Consider the following 19,180-nt stretch of genomic DNA (forward strand, 5'->3'; position numbering starts at 1 on the left):
GTGTACGGCAATGATCTGGGGTGACCCTGTTCCCCTCTGTCCTGTAGGTTTTGCAATTCATCAACTGTAGTGTATGTACCTTTAAGAGAGAACTACTTTTACAGCTCCTGTATACTGTAGTACCGGCAGTGACCACACCTGTATATAAGCCTTGAGCATGCCTCTGTACTGTCAGTCTTTAGACTACCCTCCTCCAGTAAACACCTGTTGATTGTTAAGTTACAGCCTCCGTGTAGTTATTGGAAAACATCATACTTTAAGAATCACGGATTCAACAATGGCGACGAGGTCGATTCGAATCTACCTGCAACTCTGCATTTTCCTTCAAGGATTCGCTCCGGGAGGGCGGTGGAAGAAGGTCGAGGCCGGAATCACGGGCGTCGACCACGAGCAACCGCCCAGTCATCCGGCAGAGAGTGAACATCGCAGGGGAGGCTGTTGAGAGCCGGGCTTGGTTCCCCAGCCACGACGATCCAGCAACAGACTGGCAACAGGTACAGCGCAGACCCTTCCCGGACAGCGGCAGCTGGAGCCGACCGACGGCAGAGAAAAAGCTGAGCAGCGTCGACGGGGTAAGAGAGAGGGTGAAGCGCACAGGGCGCAGCCGGGGGTTGAAAACCAAGCGGCGTCGAGGAAAAACAAAACAGAGAGAGAGGGTAAAGCAGCAGCCGGGTTCAGGACCGAGCAGCGGCAACGGAAAAGGCGCACAGGAGAACGCGCAGAGCACAGCCAGGGCTCAAGGGCTGAACAGCGTCCACGGGGAGAAGAAGGGAGAGCGCGGGAGACGCCATTGAGCCGCGGAGAAGAAGGGAGAGCGCGTGAGATGCCATTTTTAGTAGCCGCAGCGGAGAAGAAGGGCGAGCACGGGAAGAAAGGAAAGCGCGGGAGACGCCATTTTGTGCCAGCGGAGAAGAAGGGAGAGCGCGGGAGACGCCATTTTAGACAGTTAAATCACATCCAGGGATGCCGAAGAGTGGCAGTATCACTGCGTTCGACAATGAAGTCGAAGATTGGGCGACATATGTGGAACGCATTGAGGTGTACTGCAGGGCGAATGAAGTGCCAGATGCTAAGAAAGCACTGGTTTTGTTAAATTCCATGGGTGCAAAAACTTATGGCTTACTGCAAAACCTAATAATCCCAGAGAAGCCCAAGGATAAGAATTTCGAAAGCATAGTAGAAATCCTACAGGACCACTTAAACCCCACACTGCTGCTGATAGCAAAAAGATTTAAGTTCCACAAAAGGAACCAGCATAAAGACGAAAGTAATGCTGAGTATTTAACGGAACTGCGCAAGCTATCAAAACACTGCCAGTTTGGAGTGGGACTAGCAGATACGTTAAGGGACAAGTTTGTGTGTGGGCTTCAAAGTGAAGGAACCCAGAAACGGCTTCTATCAGAAAAAGATCTTAAGCTGGACAAGGCTTTCAGCATGGCAGTATCACACGAAGCAGCCGCACAGGGCGCAGCAGAGATACAACAGAGACCACAAGAATATGGCACCAATGAAATGTCATATGGAGCAGGGAAGTGTTATCGCTGCGGCAGAACAACACGCGACCAGAAGGATTGTTGGTTCAAGGACCAAGTATGCAGACAGTGTGGAAAAGCAGGACACATAGCAAGAGTCTGCAGGTCTGGGAAGAAAACCAACAGCAAGAAATCTCCACAGGAGAAGTACAAAAAGGTACATAAGGTGATGGACAGTAGTTCAGACGAACAGAAAAGTGATACAGACTCAGGAAGCAAGGAGCTGGGTTTTCTGAAACTACATAAGGTAATCAAAATGGAGGATCACCAGACTATCTGGGTCACACTCAAGATAGACGGAGTCCAAGTGAAAATGGAATTGGACACAGAATCAGCCCTAACAGTCAGAAACCAAAGGGACTACAAGCGGCTATTTTCACATATAACCTTGAAAGCTACAGAGATTCTCTTGAAGACGTACATGATGCAAAAAGTCTACCCCAAAGGAAAAATAGGGTGAAAGTGATATACAAAGGCCAGGAAATACCTAAAATGGACCAATATGTATTGCCAGATGGAGGACCACCACTATTAGGACGTGAATGGATCCGGAAGATACAATTAGATTGGCATTCCATACAGGCACTGAAGGTTGAGGCCAAAAAGGATGATGACGTCACACCTGGATGACTGTCAAAAATGCTAACTGATGCACAAGAAGTGTTCCAGCAGGGACTCGGAACACTAAAAGGCATAACAGCAATGATTAAAATAGAGGAAAATGCAAGCCCAAAGTTTTTAAGGCCAGCCTGGTGCCTTATGCGATCCGACCAGCCGTCGAAGCAGAGCTGGAAGGGTTGGAACATTCAGGAGTACTGTCCAAAGTAGACTGGAGCGAGTGGGCTGCACCCATCGTTCCTGTAATGAAGAGGTCGTTGAGTAATACGCCTGGGGTACCAAAGAAGGTCCACATCAGTGGGGATTTTAAGGTGACAGTGAACCCAGTCCTTCACACGGTACAATATCTGCTTCCACGGATTGAGAATATTTTCGCCTCGCTATCTGGAGGTAAACGCTTCACCAAAATTTATCTGGCCCAGGCGTACTTGCAAATGGTGGTAGAAGAAGCCTCGAAACAATACCTCATGATCAACACTCATAAAGGTCTCTACCAATACAACTGGCTGGTGTTCGGGGTAGCATCGGCTCCGGCTATTTGGCAAAGGGCAATGGATCAAGTCCTGCAAGGGATTCCAGGGACCCAGTGTTATTTGGATGATATCCTGGTCACGGGCGAAAATGACAGTGATCACCTCGCTAACCTGGAGAAGATGCTCACATCAAAAGAGGTGTTGGCCCATTTCAACCCAGCACTACCAATTTGGTTGGCATGTGATGCATCACCCTATGGTATTGGAGCGGTGCTGTCGCACAAATTCCCAGACGGGTTGGAGAGGCCAGTAGCCTTTGCGTCTCGGTCACTAACCTCAGCCGAGCGCAACTATGCCCAGATTGACAGGGAGGCTCACAGCCTAGTATGGAGAGTAAAAAAATTCAACCACTATCTGCATGGGCAGAAGTTCACCTTGCTGACTGACCACCAACCACTTGTCTCCATCTTCAATCCAAAGAAGGGCGTTCCGGTGATGACTGCACAATGGTTACAAAGATGGTCCCTTTTTCTAGGGGTGAACCAATATGAAATAGAATATAAAGGCACGAAACAGCATGGAAACGCTGATGGGCTATCATGCCTACCACTGCCTACTGTGGAGGAAGCACCAGCAGTGGACCCTATCGAGTTATTTTATTCGTCAATAATTGAACGATTGCCAGTAACTAACGCGGATATAGAGAAGGAGACCCGCAATGATCCAACATTGTCTCGGGTATATGATTTGACGGTGAGGGGATGGCCAACACATGGCGACTCACTGTTGCCAGCATTCTCATCCAGAAGAGAACAGCTGTCAGTATGCCAGGGGACAGTGATGTGTGGATCCCAAGTGGTAATTCCACCCAAGTTAAGGGAGAGAGTGCTCAATGAGCTTCACGAAGGTCATCTGGGAGGGGTGAAAATGAAAAGCCTTGCTAGGGCTTATGTGTGGTGGCCGGGGATCGATCAACAAATCGAGGACCTAACCAAGAGCTGCTCAGGATGCCAGAAGTTCCAAAATGCACCACCACATGCCCCTCTACACCCATGGGAGTGGCCCTCCTCTCCATGGCAACGGGTGCATATTGATTTTGCTGGTCCATTCATGGACTCAATGTTCTTAACAGCAGTGGATGCTCACTCGAAATGGCCTGAGGTGATAAAAATGTCCTCAACCACTACAGAGAAAACGATTGCAGTCCTATGGACCATATTTGCCAGGAACGGCTTGCCAGAGCAGATTTGCTCTGATAATGGACCACAGTTTGTGTCCGAAGAGTTTCGGAAATTTATGAGAAGGAATGGGGTTAGGCATTGCACATCCGCCCCGTATCATCCAGCCACAAATGGATTGGCTGAGAGGTTCATACAAACCTTTAAAAAGGCGATAAAGGCCATGTGAAATGATGAAATTCCATTACAGCATAAGGTGGACAATTTCCTGTTAGCCTACAGAAATGCGACACATGCAGTTACCAACCAGACCCCGGCCATGATGTTCTTTAACCGAAGGTTGAGATCGCGTCTGGATTTGCTCAGACCAAATGTGCGAAGAAATGTTGAGGGTAAACAAATCCAGCACATCAATGAGAAGCCGACAAGGAGCTTCAATGTAGGACAACCAGTCTTGGCCCGTGACTACCGAGCAGAGAAATGGCAACCCGGAACGATATGCACATGGCAGGGGCCATTAATGTACACAGTGGATGTCGGGGAGAACATTGTGAGACGCCACGTCGACCAGATCTTAGCGTCACAGGAATGAGTCAACCCCATGTCTCGCGTCCCTGGGGATGAACCCGACATACCGGTAGCATCTACCTCAGAAACAGTAGCAGTGGAAACTGATGAAATAACCGACGAAAAGGGGCCAGAATCGCCTCCGCACCAAGAACAAGAACCTCAGGAAAGGCGCTATCCAGAAAGGATCAGGAAGCCGCCCCAAAGACTGAATCTATAAATGGACTATTTCAGTTTAATGTGCATGTTAAAGTGTTAATTGTTATTTGAACATTATTGGTACTGCTAATCTAAAAGGGGAGGAATTGTAGTGTATGTACCTTTAAGAGAGAACTACTTTTACAGCTCCTGTGTCCTGTAGTACCGACAGTGACCACACCTGTATATAAGCCTTGAGCATGCCTCTGTACTGTTAGTCTTTAGACTACCCTCCTCCAGTAAACACCTGTTGATTGTTAAGTTACAGCCTCCGTGTAGTTATTGGAAAACATCATACTTTAAGAATCACGGATTCAACAAACTATTAATAATTCAGTCATAGAACAAATGCATCAGAATGTGAAGCTATTTCCATCTCTGGAACATTGCTCGACCCTCCCTTGCCTCAGTTCACCTGTTGCTGAAATCCTCATCCATGCCTTTGTTACCTCTACACTTGACTATTCCAATGCACTCCTGGCCGGCCTCCCACATTCTACCCCCTGTAAACTTGAGGTTATCCAAAACTCTGCTGCCCGTGTCCTAACTCACACCAAGTCCCATTCTCTCGGTTAAGCAATGCCTTGATTTAAAAATTCTCATCCTGGTTTTCAAATCCCTCCATGGCCTCGCCCCTCCCTAGCTCTGTAATCTCCTCCAGCCCATAAACACACTGGGATATCTGCACTCCTCCAATTCTGGCCCCTTGAGCGTTCCTGATTATAATCGCCGACCCTTGGTGGCCGTGCCTTCAGCTGCCTGGGCCCTAAGCTCTGGAATTCCCTTCCTAAACCTCTCTACCTTTCTTTCCTCCTTTAAGATCTTTAAAACCTACCTCTTTGACCAAGCTTTTGGTCATCTGCTCTAATATCTCCTTATGTGGCTTGGTGTCAAATTTTTGTTTGATAACGGTCCTTTGAAGCGCCTTAGAACGTTTTACTTAAAGGTGCTATATAAATATAAGTTGTTCTTGTTGTTCAGATCCTCCTCAGGAAAGGTAACTACAGAGTAGATAAACTGTAATTTTATTTCATTAAGACGGATAGTTATATTTTCAAACAAAGTGCCGGGCCACTGCAATAGGCTAACATTCTGGGTGAAACCTAATATCATAGAGTTTTACAAAAGCAAAATACTGTGGATGTTGGAAATCTGAAATAATAACAGAAAATGCTGGAAACACTCAGCAGGTCAGGCAGCATCTGTAGAGAGATAAACAGAGTTAACGTTTCAGGTCAATGACATTTCATCAGAACTTGAAAAAGAGATGTTACAATTTTTAAGCAAGTACAGAGGCAGAGACTTGAGCACATAAAGCTAGGTTGGCAGTACTGAAGGGGTGCTGCACTGTCGGAGGTGCCGTCTTTTGGATGACTCGTTAAACCGAGGTCCCGTCTGCTCTCTCAGGTGGACATAAAAGATCCCATGGCAGTATTTCGAAGAAGAGCAAGTGAGTTATTCCTGGTGTCCTGGCCAGTATTTATCCCTCAACCAACATAACAAAAACAGATTATCTGGTCATTATCACATTGCTGTTTGTGGGGCCTTACTGTGCGCTAATTGGCTGCCGCATTTCCCACATTACAACAGTGACTCCACTTTAAAAGTACTTCATGGACTGTAAAGTGCTTTGGGACGTCCAGTGGTCATGAAAGGTGCTATATAAATGCAAGACTTTCTTTCTTTCAGGGAAAGTGGGGAGGGGAGGAAAGAACAAAAGGGAAGGTCTGTGATAGGGTGGAAGGCAGGAGAGATTAAACGAGAAAAGAGATGAAGGGATGATGGTGAGAGGCAAAAGGGGATGGTAATGGGACAAGTAAAGAAACAAAAGATGGGTCCAGAAGAGGTGTAAATGGAAATGGCAGAATCATCAGCAACAGCTGCTGTCTGAAAAAATAGGGGCAGAGGTTACGGTCTAAAATTGTTGAACTCGATGTTGAGTCCAGAAGGCTGTAAAGTGCCCAATCGAAAGATGAGGTGCTGTTCCTCGAGCTTACGTTGCGCTTCATTGGAACAGTGCAGGAGGCCGAGGCCGAGGACAGAGAGGTCAGAGTGGGAATGGGGTGGAAAATTTAAATGACAGGCGACCGGAAGCTCGGTGTCACACTTGTGGACTGAACGGAGGTGTTCCGCAAAGTGGTCACCCAATCTGCATTTGGTCTCCCCAGTGTAGAGGAGACCGCATTGTGAGCAGAGTTTTGTCTTGTGACTTTGGTGCTGATCAAGTTGTGGGATGTTGGTGGTGGGGAATGGATCGCTTTCTATTTCAGCTGTAACATTCCAGCTCAGGTTTAGCAGTCTCAGATGCAGGACGAAGCTCTTTCTACTCTTGCCTAAGAATGTACATCAGCCCCTACCTCACAGGTGTAATGGAGAAGGAGAACCTCAGTCCTTTGATCTTCTTCTAGAATACCAACCTAAAATCTTCCCAATTGGCCATCAGACCCTGAAACTAGACGGTGAGTGTCAGCAGGCTCTTTGACTGTGAGGGGCACCTCAGCCAAGCTCGACCATGGCTTCACCTGACATCAATGTGTGGATTATAAAGAGGATGCAGAGCAAAGACAACATAAACAAAAGGATTTGATAATAGATTCAGAAATGAAAGCTGATGGAGAGAAGGAAGAGACAGACTGCTTTTCTTTCAGATGTCCATTATCTATAGGGTTACTTTTTGGTGTTTTGCTTTAAAAAAAATTGCATATTTCATTGTCTACTTTAGTGACATAAGGAAATGTAAAGATTGATCAGTAATAATAAAAGGATAAATATGAATTGGAATAAAAATTATCAATGTAATTGTTATGCTGGAAAATTGTACTTATTGTACAAGGATCTATACTTGGCCCCCTCCTATTTCTCATCTACTTGTTGTCTATTGGCGACATCATCTGAAAACACCGCGTCAGTTTCCACATGTACGCTGATGACACCTAGCTCTACCTCAACACCACTTTTCTTGACCCCCTCCACGATCTCTAAATTGTCAGACTGCTTGTCCGATATACAGTTCTGGATGAGCAAAAATTTTCTCCAATTAAATACTAGGAAGACCAAAGTCATTGTTTTCCTCAGGCAGGCTCCCACGCTGTAGAGGCACACACGGAGGCGAGGCCAGAGAGAGCGAGATGCTTCTTAGAAGCTATCTCTTATACCCCAATTTGGGGCCCGCCCAGATCCTGAGGTTTCTGGGCTAAAACAAAAGAGATCCAAACTGTCCACTTTTCTGGGATGGGTTTGGATAAAGTTGCAGTTTAAATGTGTCCATTGTCTGTGATGTGAATGGGCTTTCGAATAAAGTTGCTGTGGTTTGAATGTGTCCATTTCCTTGATTGCTTGAGTAAATAGCCTTGAAAGCATTGTAAACAGAAAGTCATTTCCTGTGGTCAACCCGAAACCGCAGTCTGAAGCGGATAGCAGTTTCTATAAACAAACATCGATTGTCTCTGCAGGAGGGAACTCCCCGAACTGCCTTTGATTGGCAGATTCAAATGGGCTACTCCCCAGTGTAAACAAGCAGCTTGTAGGTTACCGGACCCACCCAATACCACAGGGTGACTGACAGCTCGGGCTCCATTCATATGCTAACAGCCTGTCTGTCCTTTTAACATTCTGCTTCCATGAGGTCTGTTCAGCCATTTTTATGCCCTGGGCCAATTTAAACAGTCCAAAACTCAAGAGTACATCTTTTAATAAAATGTACAATCTTAAAGTGTGCAATTTTCACAAAGTTCTTTGATTCCAGTGTCCAAATGCTGCCTAGCTTACAAGCTTTTTAACACAGCCTTTTCCGGTTCTGGGTATGTTTTAAAACATTGTCCAACCCAGAGACAATTTAAATCACACAAGTCTTCGTCCATGATGTGGATTAATATTTCCCGATCTTCGGGGGCTGAGGGGATTTTGCGACACCTACAGCTTCACCTCTGACTTATGAGAGGTTCGAATCGCTCCCACTCCCTTGGTTCTAGACCTGGACTTATTTGGGGGTTGTAATGAAATTGCCGCAGACAACTGAGTTGGTGAAAAGAACTTGGATTTTATTTGAGACAAGATAATATACACAACACAATAAATCTTATCACTCTAAAAGGGGAAACACTTCGAAATATACGAGGGAGAATGACAATAGACAAAATACTTCACCCCTACCAATCCCACCTTACTAGCTAAGTTGGACTCTAAAGGATCAGGGATTATGCTCACCAAACGCAGGAATAGTTTGTAGAGTGGGAAGAAACTTGCAGATCTTCGGTTTCTTCCGAGTTGGTTTCTTGTTGGTCACGGTGGCCCAATATTACCTAGTTGTTGGTAATATTGTTGGTTGTTTGTTTCATGGGGCCCTTGGTTGCCACAATTCCTTCCGTTCTCCTTCTGTTGTCCTTCCGTCGATTGATTGTCCCGAGGCTGATGCCTTTCGAATGAGCTGTGCCTCTGTCTGTGCCTGTCCAAACTGTACTGCTGACTTCAATTCACTGACTGCTGTTTCAATTCTCTGACTGAACTGTACTGATCGAACTGATCGAATGAACTGATTTCTTGTGGAGACAGGTCTTTAGTTTATACTAATTAAGGCCTGCTTACCTGCCTGCCAAATCATTCTCGGTTCATTGTTAAATTTTGGGCGGGCTCGTTAACATTGATCTGTTCAAATTGTTTAATTGGCTTCGGGATGGCCCCATCGATTGTTTAACCTCTTGTTTAACTGTCAATTTTGTCCTTAGTCTTTGAGTTTCCTGTGGGGCCTTGAGATTCTTTGTTGGTTGGCTAAACGATTTGCGTTATGCATGACTTGGATGGATTCTGTGAGGCTGTTCTTCCGTGGGTCTATTGTCAGCATGTAAATGTCTTGATAGGGGCTGAGTGATGTTTACAGTTTCCCCCACACAGTTTGATTACCTCGAATACTCAAACTGTTTGTATTACAGTGCCCAACCCAGCTCCTTTGTTGCAGCCTTCCACAGGCCTGGACATGCCTTTTAAAATTGACTTTAAGCCCCTTTTGGCCCAATATTCTTTTAAACAATCCCAAAATCTTTTCTCTTCTTGGTTTGGGGGAATCTGTAGAATTTGCAAACATTACACAGGGCAGGTTGAGAAAGCAGTTAAAAAAGCATACGGGATACTGGGCTTCATAAATAGAGACATAAAGTACAAAAACAAGGAAGTTATGATGAACCTTTATAAAACATTGGTCCGGCCTCAACTGGAGTATTGTGTCCAATTCTGGGCACCGCACTTTAGGAAGGATGTGAGGGCCTTGGAGAGGGTGCAGAAATGATTTACAAGAATGGTTCCAGGGATGAGGGACTTCAATTATGTGGATAGACTGGAGAAGCTGGGGTTGTTCTCCTTAGAGCACAGAAGGTTGAGAGGAGATTTGATAGAGGTGTTCAAAATCACGAGGGGTCTAGACATCGGCGGAAGGGTCGAGAACCAGAGGAAACAGATTTGAGGTGTTTGGCAGAAGAACCAAAGGCGTCATGAGGAAAAACCTTTTTACGCAGCGGGTGGTGAGAATCTGGAAGTCACTGCCTGAAAGGTGGTGGAGGCAGATTCAATTGTGGCTTTCAAAATGGAATTGGATAAGTACCTGAAGGAAAAAAAAATTGCAGGGCTACGGGGAAAGGGCGGGGGAGTGGGACTAGCTGAAATGCTCTTGCAGATAGCCAGCACGGGCTTGACGGGCCGAATGGCCTCCTTCTGTGTTGTAACCATTCTATGATTCTACTCACTAGTTCACATCTCGCTAAGGTGCACTGAATGCAAGAACAGACATAAGTAAATAACACTTTGTTAATGTCCAATTATCTTTTGTGTACTTTACCCCCTTCTAATCCCCTCAGTTTTGACTGCCTGCTTTTGTCCCTCTGTTGCAGATAGACGTATGGATATCTTATGATTTATAGATGCTTCTAAGGGAAACCTTTGTTGGAGATTGATCTTGTTACATCGTAGAGTACTGTAATACCATTATAGTGGCCACCGCGTATAGCGGGTAAATCGCGTTTACACTAACGCGCCTGCTATAAATGGCGCGGAGTGTATTTAAGTAGGGAGTTTACTCGTGTCCTGGCCAACACCACTAAAAGAAAGATTCATCGTTTATTGGTCTGATTTATTGCTGCTTTTGCCTACATAGCAACAATCTTTGCATTTTCAAAGTAGTCTGTTGGCAGTGAAGCAGTTTGGGGTGTTCTGATATGTGTTATATAAACGTCGTCGACGTCTGCCCTTGTTGACAATAGGCTCCCGAGGTATGGAAAGTGGTCCACGTTGTCCAAGGCCTTGTCGTGGATTTTGATAATCGGGGGGCAGTACTGTGTGGCGGGGGCAGGTTGGTAGAGGGCCTTTGTCTTACGGATGTTTAGTGTAAGGCCCATGCTCTCGTATGCTTCGGTGAAGGTGTTGACGATGGTTTGGAGTTCGATCTCCGAGTGAGCACAGACGCAAGCGTCGTCTGCATACTGCAATTCGACGACAGAGGATGGGACGACCTTGGATCTGGACTACCTCAAAGCATTGGAGAGGTACCACCAACGCTGCCTCCGCAAGATCCTGCAAATCCATTGGCAGGATAGGTGCACCAATGTCAGTGTTCTTGCTCAGGCCAACATCCCCAGCATCGAAGCTTTGACCACGCTCAATCAACTCCGATGGACGAGCCGCATTGTCCGCATGCCCGATACGAGACGCCCAAAACAAGCGCTCTACTCGGAGCTCTGACACAGCAAGAGAGCCCAAGGTGGGCAGAGGAAACGCTTCAAGGACACCCTCAAAGCCTCCTTGAAAAAGTGTAACATCCCCATCGACACCTGGGCATCCCTGACCCAAGGCCGCACAAAGTGGAGGAGAAGCATCCGAGAAGGCGCCGAACACCTCAAGTCTCTTCACCGGGAGCAAGCGGAAGCCAAGCGCAGGCAGCGCAAGAAGCGCACGTCAACCCAAGCACCCCACCCACCCGCCCCTTCAACCACCGTCTGCCCCACCTGTGACAGAGACTGTAGGTCCCGCATTGGACTCATCAGTCACCTGCGAACTCATTTTTAATGTGGAAGCAAGTCATCCTCGGTTCCGAGGGACTGCCTAAGAATATAAACGTACATTTTCTCAACTGCCATTTGGCTTGGTGGCTGGTCAGCCATTCAAAACTACTGAAGACTCTTCAGAATCCCAAAAAGTTGTGACACAATCTATGACAGGTGAAAAGTAGGAGTGTGATATAGAAACAGTCAGCTTTTTGAACCTCGGTAAAGCAAAATCTAACTCTGGTTTGTCACACACAGCGTGACTGCTTGAGTACATTTCACAATCTTAACTATTAACTGTTTTTTGATATGATAATTATTGCAAATATACCCCGTGATTTCCCCTGCAAAGACTTGCATCATCACCAAGATCCTGGGTTCAATCCTTTATGGGGCTTGGTTAATGGATCTCAAATGGGATTCAGGGTTATTAGAAATGCACCAATGAATACTGTAGATAGATGGGCTTGATGGACTGAAGATCTTCTCGAGCTTGAAACTGCTCCACCATTCAATTAAATCATGGCTGATCTATACCTCAACTCCATGTACCCTACTTTGCTCCATATCCCTTGATAACCTTATCAAATAAAAAATCTATCAATCTGTCTTGAAAATTTCAAAGTTGCTCCCACTCTTCAGGTACGCATAGCCTTTTGGAAGAAAGAATTCCAGATTGCCACTACCCTTGTGTGAAAAATGCTTCCTGACTTCACTCCTAAATGGCCGAGCTCTACTTTAAGATTAAGCCTCCTTGTGCTGGAATCCCCACCAAAGGAAATAGTTTTGCTGTATCTGCCCTAAATAGAATTCCTTTGTCATATTAAACATCCAGTAGATCAACCTTCAACCTTCAACCTTCTAAACTCCAAGGAATACAAGCCAAGTTTAGGCAACCTGGCCTCATAATTTAACTCTTTAAGCCCCAGTATAATTCCGGTGAGTATACACTGAACCCTCTCCTTCCTGAGATGCAGTGTCCAAAACTGAACGCAGCACTCCAGATAAAGTCTGACCAAGCCTCTCTACACGAGAAACATAACTTCCTCACTTTTGTATTCGAAAAAAAGACTTGCATTTCTATAGCGCCTTTCACGATGCCCCAAAGCGCTTAACAGCCAATGAAGTACTTTTGATGTGTAGTCACTGTTGTAATGTAGGAAACGTGGCAGCCAATTTGCACACAGCAAGTTCCCACAAGCAGCAATGTGTTAATAACCAGATAATCTGTTTTTAGTGATGATGATTGAGGGATAAATATGGGTCAGGACACCAGGGATAACTCCCCTGCTCTTCTTCGAAATAGTGTCATGGGATCTTTTACATCCACCTGAGAGGGCAGACGGGACATCGGTTTAATGTCTCATCCGAAAGACGGCACCTCCGACAGTGCAGAACTCCCTCACTGGAGTGCCAGCCTAGATTCTTGTACTCAAATCTCTGGAGTGGGACTTGAAGCTACAACCTCCTGACTCAGAGGCAAGAGTGCTACCACTGAGCCACAGCTGACGTATATATCAAGCCCCTTGAGAGATAGGCTAACATTTCATTAACCTTTTTGATTACTTTATGTACTGTGGAAAAACTCCTTCCATTTTCTCCTGGTCAGGCAAATGTTTAAATTGTATTTTTTTGCACAATTTAACCGTAATGAGACTAGTTGTGGCTTTCGCAGAAGGTTAAACAAATTAACTACCTATCTCTGGAATACATTATTTGCAATGGAAGGAACTGATCTAATTTTCAAATTGGTTTCCTTGTTGCTACACATAAACTAGGCCTAATTTTTCATAGCTATTTAAGGATAAAAAAAATTCTAACTCCAATACAGAAGGGATTTTTCACCTTGATGGGGATGAAAGAAAAATATTTTTGGATGTCTAGACTTATTCAATGCAAAGGATTCCTCATTGCTATGAATGCAAGGAAGCTGGTTCTGTGTCTAATCATACTAATTTATATTTACCCCAACACATCTCACAAATATACCTATAGAGTTTTGGACTATTCTTATACATGTGATGAATTTTTGAACATGTCTGTTCATCCCTGAGCAAAACACCAGTGATTGGTACACCAACCCTTCAGGTTGCCATCAATGCCAATTTGGCTGCAAAGACCCAACTCACTTAAAACATACCATCTCAACTAAAATAAGCTAAAAAATCAGGTTTTATCCACAAGCATCTCCATTCAGTACATGAGATAACCAAAGGTATGCACTAGTAATGAAGCAATAATCATTAATGACAGCTAGCAATTCATTGGCTGCAATGGGCTAAAATACAAAATTTGTTTGAGACCATGATGTGAATGATTTCTTTTCTATTCACACTAAGTAGTTAGCAGGTTTTAAGGGAAGATTATTAAAAAATCACTCAAAGTAGAGCAATATCAAGGGAGAAATATAAGAGTGGGAAAATGAGATTGGAGTAGATAGCTCCAATGTGGATGTAGCGCTGGTGGGGGCACAAAGGGTCAAATGGCCTCCTGTGCTGAGATTTTTACGGTCCCGTGAAATCCTGAAACATTTGTGTACAAATGTTGAAAAATAAAAGTCTGAGAACTATATGTTTTTTTTTAAATTGCTTTAATTGGGCATCTTTCATCAAGCTGTTATTTATAATGGTGCCCCAAGTTGGTGGAATAGCTTTTCCATCAAGGCAATCATCATAATTAAATGAACAGTAGGAGCGGGGTAGCACTACAAATAATCTGTTTGTGTGCATGGAATTAAAATGACTCCATTGTTATGGACCAAGGTGTTGATGGCCTATTTACAATTAAAACTCGCTTTACGCACATATCAATCTGTTCAGTAGATTTAAAACACAGCGTTACCCGACTCCCTCCAATGCAGCAATAGCTCGTCAAAAAATCATGTCCTCATAGCTATTTTACTTCAAAACAGTGGGACTCTTGCACATGAATTTGGCTTACACTTTGTCAAAAGCTTGTTACTTTAATAATTTAGCTAAAATCACAAAACATTGTTCCTTTGGTAAACACAGTTGTGCTTTCTGTGTTGCAATTCTGCACGTCAAGGGTCCAATTTGTAAGATGAGCAAATCGTGGCAAGATCCAAGGTACATTCAGACAGGAGACAGAGCTCAGTGTTTACTTCAACCAACGACTTAGCAAATTGCTTTTTAATGAGGGCTTGCTGTTCTCCCAAATGTCGAACTTGAGAACAAGCTGGTTTCGAATGTTTTAGAAACAGAGAGATGAAGTCCCTGTTACAATTTTAGCTTTCTTTCAGCTCTTTTGTTTGTATTCACAGAGAATTGCCACTCCACAAGCTGCCCCACATCCTCCATGATCTGAAGCGGACAATTTTAAGCAGGCCAGGAGTAACGTGCCTCAGGGCTAACAACTAGGGGGAGAAATTCGGTATCGCCCCATTTGGGGCGCAATTATCGGCCGGGCACAAAGTTTAGCGCCTGGCGCTAATTATCACCTCCGACTGCAAACTTGGCTTCTATCACCCCTGGAGGTGATTGGAGCGCTAAAGCAGGCGCTACACACCTCTCTTAAGGCGCTAAGGCCGAGGAGCGAGGTGCTACCTCAGAGCGCTGGCGAAGTTCATGTGATGTCAGTCAGCAATGGAACACAGACACACTGGCGCCAGCCAGTTCTTAAAGGGGAGGGTCAATCTTGCTCTCCATCCACACCCTGCTCATTGCAGCCATGAATCTCTGCCTGGACAGACCTGTACATCAATTCCGCTGAAAAGAACAATGGAGAGACCCAGGGAAAGAGCTCAGAGTGCAGCCCCCACAGTCTCTTCTAAATCGATGCAAGGAAGGACAAATCAAAATAAACCTGCAAAGTGCTGCTCAGTACCCAAAACTCCTTCACACAGCGTTGAATCTCTCCAGAAGTCTCTCTCTCTCTCTCTCTCAGAATGCGTGGTGCAAAAATGTCGCCGACAAAAAATATCAGGAAGCGGCCGCCTTTAAATAGCGCTCCCCCAGTCCCTTCCCGACTGCAAAACGCTCCCCTCAACCTGTCTTTGCTAGCGGCAGGCGGTAAGGCAGAGGGTGCCACTCAATACCCAGTCCAGGGCGCTACCGGGGCATTACACGCTCGACTGACGTCACAATCTGCAGGCGCAGGAGATCATGGCAGTAGTGTTTAGCGCCGTCGCAAAATGTCTGGTCAATTTCGCGAGGGGCGTAAATATCGCCGCTCCCGGGTGGTGCTAACGGGAGGCGCAAAGCAACCAAATTTATTCCCCTAATCTTTTCCTAGGATACTTTGCCATGGAAGTCACAATGGTTACCCATCATGCATGTTATCAGACTGTATTATTCAGGCTAAAAACTACAAGCGAAACTTATTAAGTTTACATAGAAGCAAACAAAAACAGTAAGAGGTACAAATACACTTGTAAAAGCAGGTGTAGATCAAACATATAAGGTATCTTCTCCAATCCCCATGCAGTCTAGGGTTGCCTTTGACATGACCAAAATTGAACTGACAACATGAGAAACAGCAGAATGTATCTCAGACTGAGAGGTGTCTGAGTCCAGACCTGTCAAACCAGTTCAAAGGGGCCAATTCATATTCGGCCTCATCCTATGACAAAGCCTCAAGTTATTTCTTAATAGGTTGGTAGTTATATTAAGTGATTACCTCTTTCACAGACTTGACTATTTCTAGACTTGACTATTCCAATCCACTCCTGGCTGGTCTCCCACATTCTACCCTACATAAATTGAGGTCACCCAAAACTCAGCTGCCCGTGTCCTAACTCGCACCAAGCCCCATTGACCCATCACCCCTGTGCTCGCTGACCTACATTGGCTCCCGATTAAACAGCGCCTCAATTTCAAAATTTTCATCCTTGTTTTCAAATCCCTCCATGGCCTCGCCCCTTCCTATCTCTGTAATCTCCTTCAGCCCCACAACACCCCCTGAGATATCTCCGCTCCTCTAATTCTGTCCTCATGAGCATCCCTGATTATAATCGCTCAACCTTTGGTGGCCGTGCCTTCTGTTGCCTGGGCCCTAAGCTCTGGAATTCCCTGCCTAAACCTCTCCACCTCGCTACCTCTCTTTCCTTCTTTAAGACGCTCCTTAAAACCTACCTCTTTGACCAAGCTTTTGGTCACCTGCCCTAACAAATTGTTTTGTCTTATAATATTCCTCTGCAGCGCCTTGGGACGTTTTACCACATTAAAGGTGCTATATAAATACAAGTTGTTGTTGTTGTTGTTCACCTGAATGGACGCCAATCGTATCATTGTCTGGGGAGATCTACACTAGGTTAGACCTGAAAAAAATATTTTGCAATTTCCATCTGAAGTGACAACCCTTCCCCTTCCTGCCAGCCCCCCTCCTCCATACACCCCCCACCACCCCCACCCATAATAGTGGTGGCAATCACTTACAAGATGCTCCTTTTCATTTCCCAGTGGAAAACTTACATTCATTATAATGTAACTTGAGACGTGGGACAATGTAGACCTGGTTAGACTGCACATATGGATGACATCGGAAACAAAAGTAGGCCACCTTCCCTTGAAACTAATCGTTAACTCCGGACGGCATTGTGTATTGCTTCAACTCAGGCCACAAGACCAAAGACTTTCTTTTAGAGCATAGCAATGGATTTCCATTTTAAATTCCAAATGCTTGACTTAGCTAAAAGTTCATATGAACAAAAAAGCGCAGGACAAAGGTCGTATACTCTGAAGTCGGATGGCGCTCTGCTTCTGTCATAGTCCCTTTAAAACTGCCAAACTGCTGTCAATCAATAATGTGCGCTGTAAATTTTAATCCACCAGCTTTTTAACCACCTCCGCTAAACGAATGATATTCTATGAGGAATATATTATCTGCTTTACTCTTGTCTTGTACAAATTTGCTAATGAACAGTAAATGGACCTGGCTGTGCAGCAGGCTCATTTTAAGAAAATTAGCATCTACAAAAACTATTTCTAGAAGAAAATTACATTAAAATAACAGAGCCGGACAGCAATTGAAGTAATTGAGTCTGATAGCAGCCAAGAGAAATTAAGTGTATATTTAATTTATTCTGCAATTGACTTTTTATGTTCATCAAGAGGGGGCAATTTTAACCCTACTCGCTCAGCAGAAACCTGGCGGGTGGTCAGGTAAAATTGCCCCGGCTCTCACCCGTCCGAAAGCCTCCATAATCGCAACATCTGCAATTTTAACCTGTCCTCCTGAGCAGGCAGCAAGGACACACTCCCAGAGCCAACGGGGTCCTTCTTTACACGTGCATGTTGAGGCCCGATGATATCATTGAGACCCGGCCGTAAGTTTAATTCAGGCCTGAGCGGGGAATCCGCCTGGAGTTAAAAACGGGGCAAATGAAGCACATTCCATTTCAGGTAGCCAGCGTCACTCTGAAGCACTTGCAGCTCAGTGCTAGAATGGTTAGCTGGGGAGTAAAGCTCCCTGCACTCTGCCCCAACAGCGTGGCTCAGTGCCAACCTCGGAAGAGCAACAATGTGACGTTTCTCCAGTGCTCGCACCTGTCATCCTGTAGCTTCTCTGAGTGAGAGCACCAAGTTTGTGCCAAATTAGGATAGTTTTGTGCCTTAAGAAGCTGGATGGGTAGGATCCAAAATACCCCTCACATACGACCCTTAAACCCATCAAAGAGCTAGTTGAATTTTGAACCCAGATCCAAAGGTCACATTTTTTTGTTAAACTGTGAACAAAAATAGAGGTTAGCATCATGAAAAAAATGCTAATGAAAGGCACACTTGTACTGTGCTGAGTGTATCAATTTATCCTGCTCTAGATATTAACATATACATACGCTGGTTTGATGTTAACAGACTGGTGCTGGGCTTGGTTCAAGACTGGCAGATTGCTCTTGCATTTTTTTCAGAGAGGAAATGAGACATGGAACTTGAGAAGCAATGTAAATGGTCCCAGCAATGATCAGTGTAAAAATCCATTCAATTGTGTCCTGGTGGAATTTTTATTATTGCTACTACTGTTGACACTGATTGCCTGGAGAAATTAATCCGGCGCAGCATTTATTCATATAAGGTCACTGGTTCATAACTTACTGAAAGAAAGATTGAGTCATCTCATTGAGAGGTTTTTAACTATTTAAAAGATGAGTGTTGAGTCCTGATCAAAACTGGTTGAAATGTGGCCTTTATGGATTAATAAATGTAAGGGTTTTTAGATCGCAGAGGTTCTCTCTAGAGGCCTCTCTCTCTTGCACAGTAAAAACCTTGAGTGGTTCGACCCACTCGCCCCTTAGGTTCTATACACTGGACTTTGAGGCAGGAACTACAATGCAGAGAATACTCTATAGATCAGGTTTAATGAAAACGAAATGAAATTTTATTGCATAAAGGAACAAATTGAATGTAAGCCAATAAGGTACACGGGAGGGAAAAAAAAAAAAAACAATAATACAGTACTAACCAACATATATACAGGCATGATATATTTTACAAAAGTCATCTCGAAATGGGGAAACACACGGAACATCGAGGGACAACAACTCATAATTAATTATACCCAAAATGCCCACCCCCTAAACCTAACTGGATCAGATTATGAGGGGCCAGAAACATGCTCACCAATCCAATGAG

The sequence above is a fragment of the Somniosus microcephalus genome, chromosome 23 (genome assembly GCF_052327205.1).
Source record: "Somniosus microcephalus isolate GS21.2 chromosome 23, FLI_Smic_1.0, whole genome shotgun sequence".
Classification (NCBI taxonomy): Eukaryota; Metazoa; Chordata; class Chondrichthyes; order Squaliformes; family Somniosidae; genus Somniosus; species Somniosus microcephalus.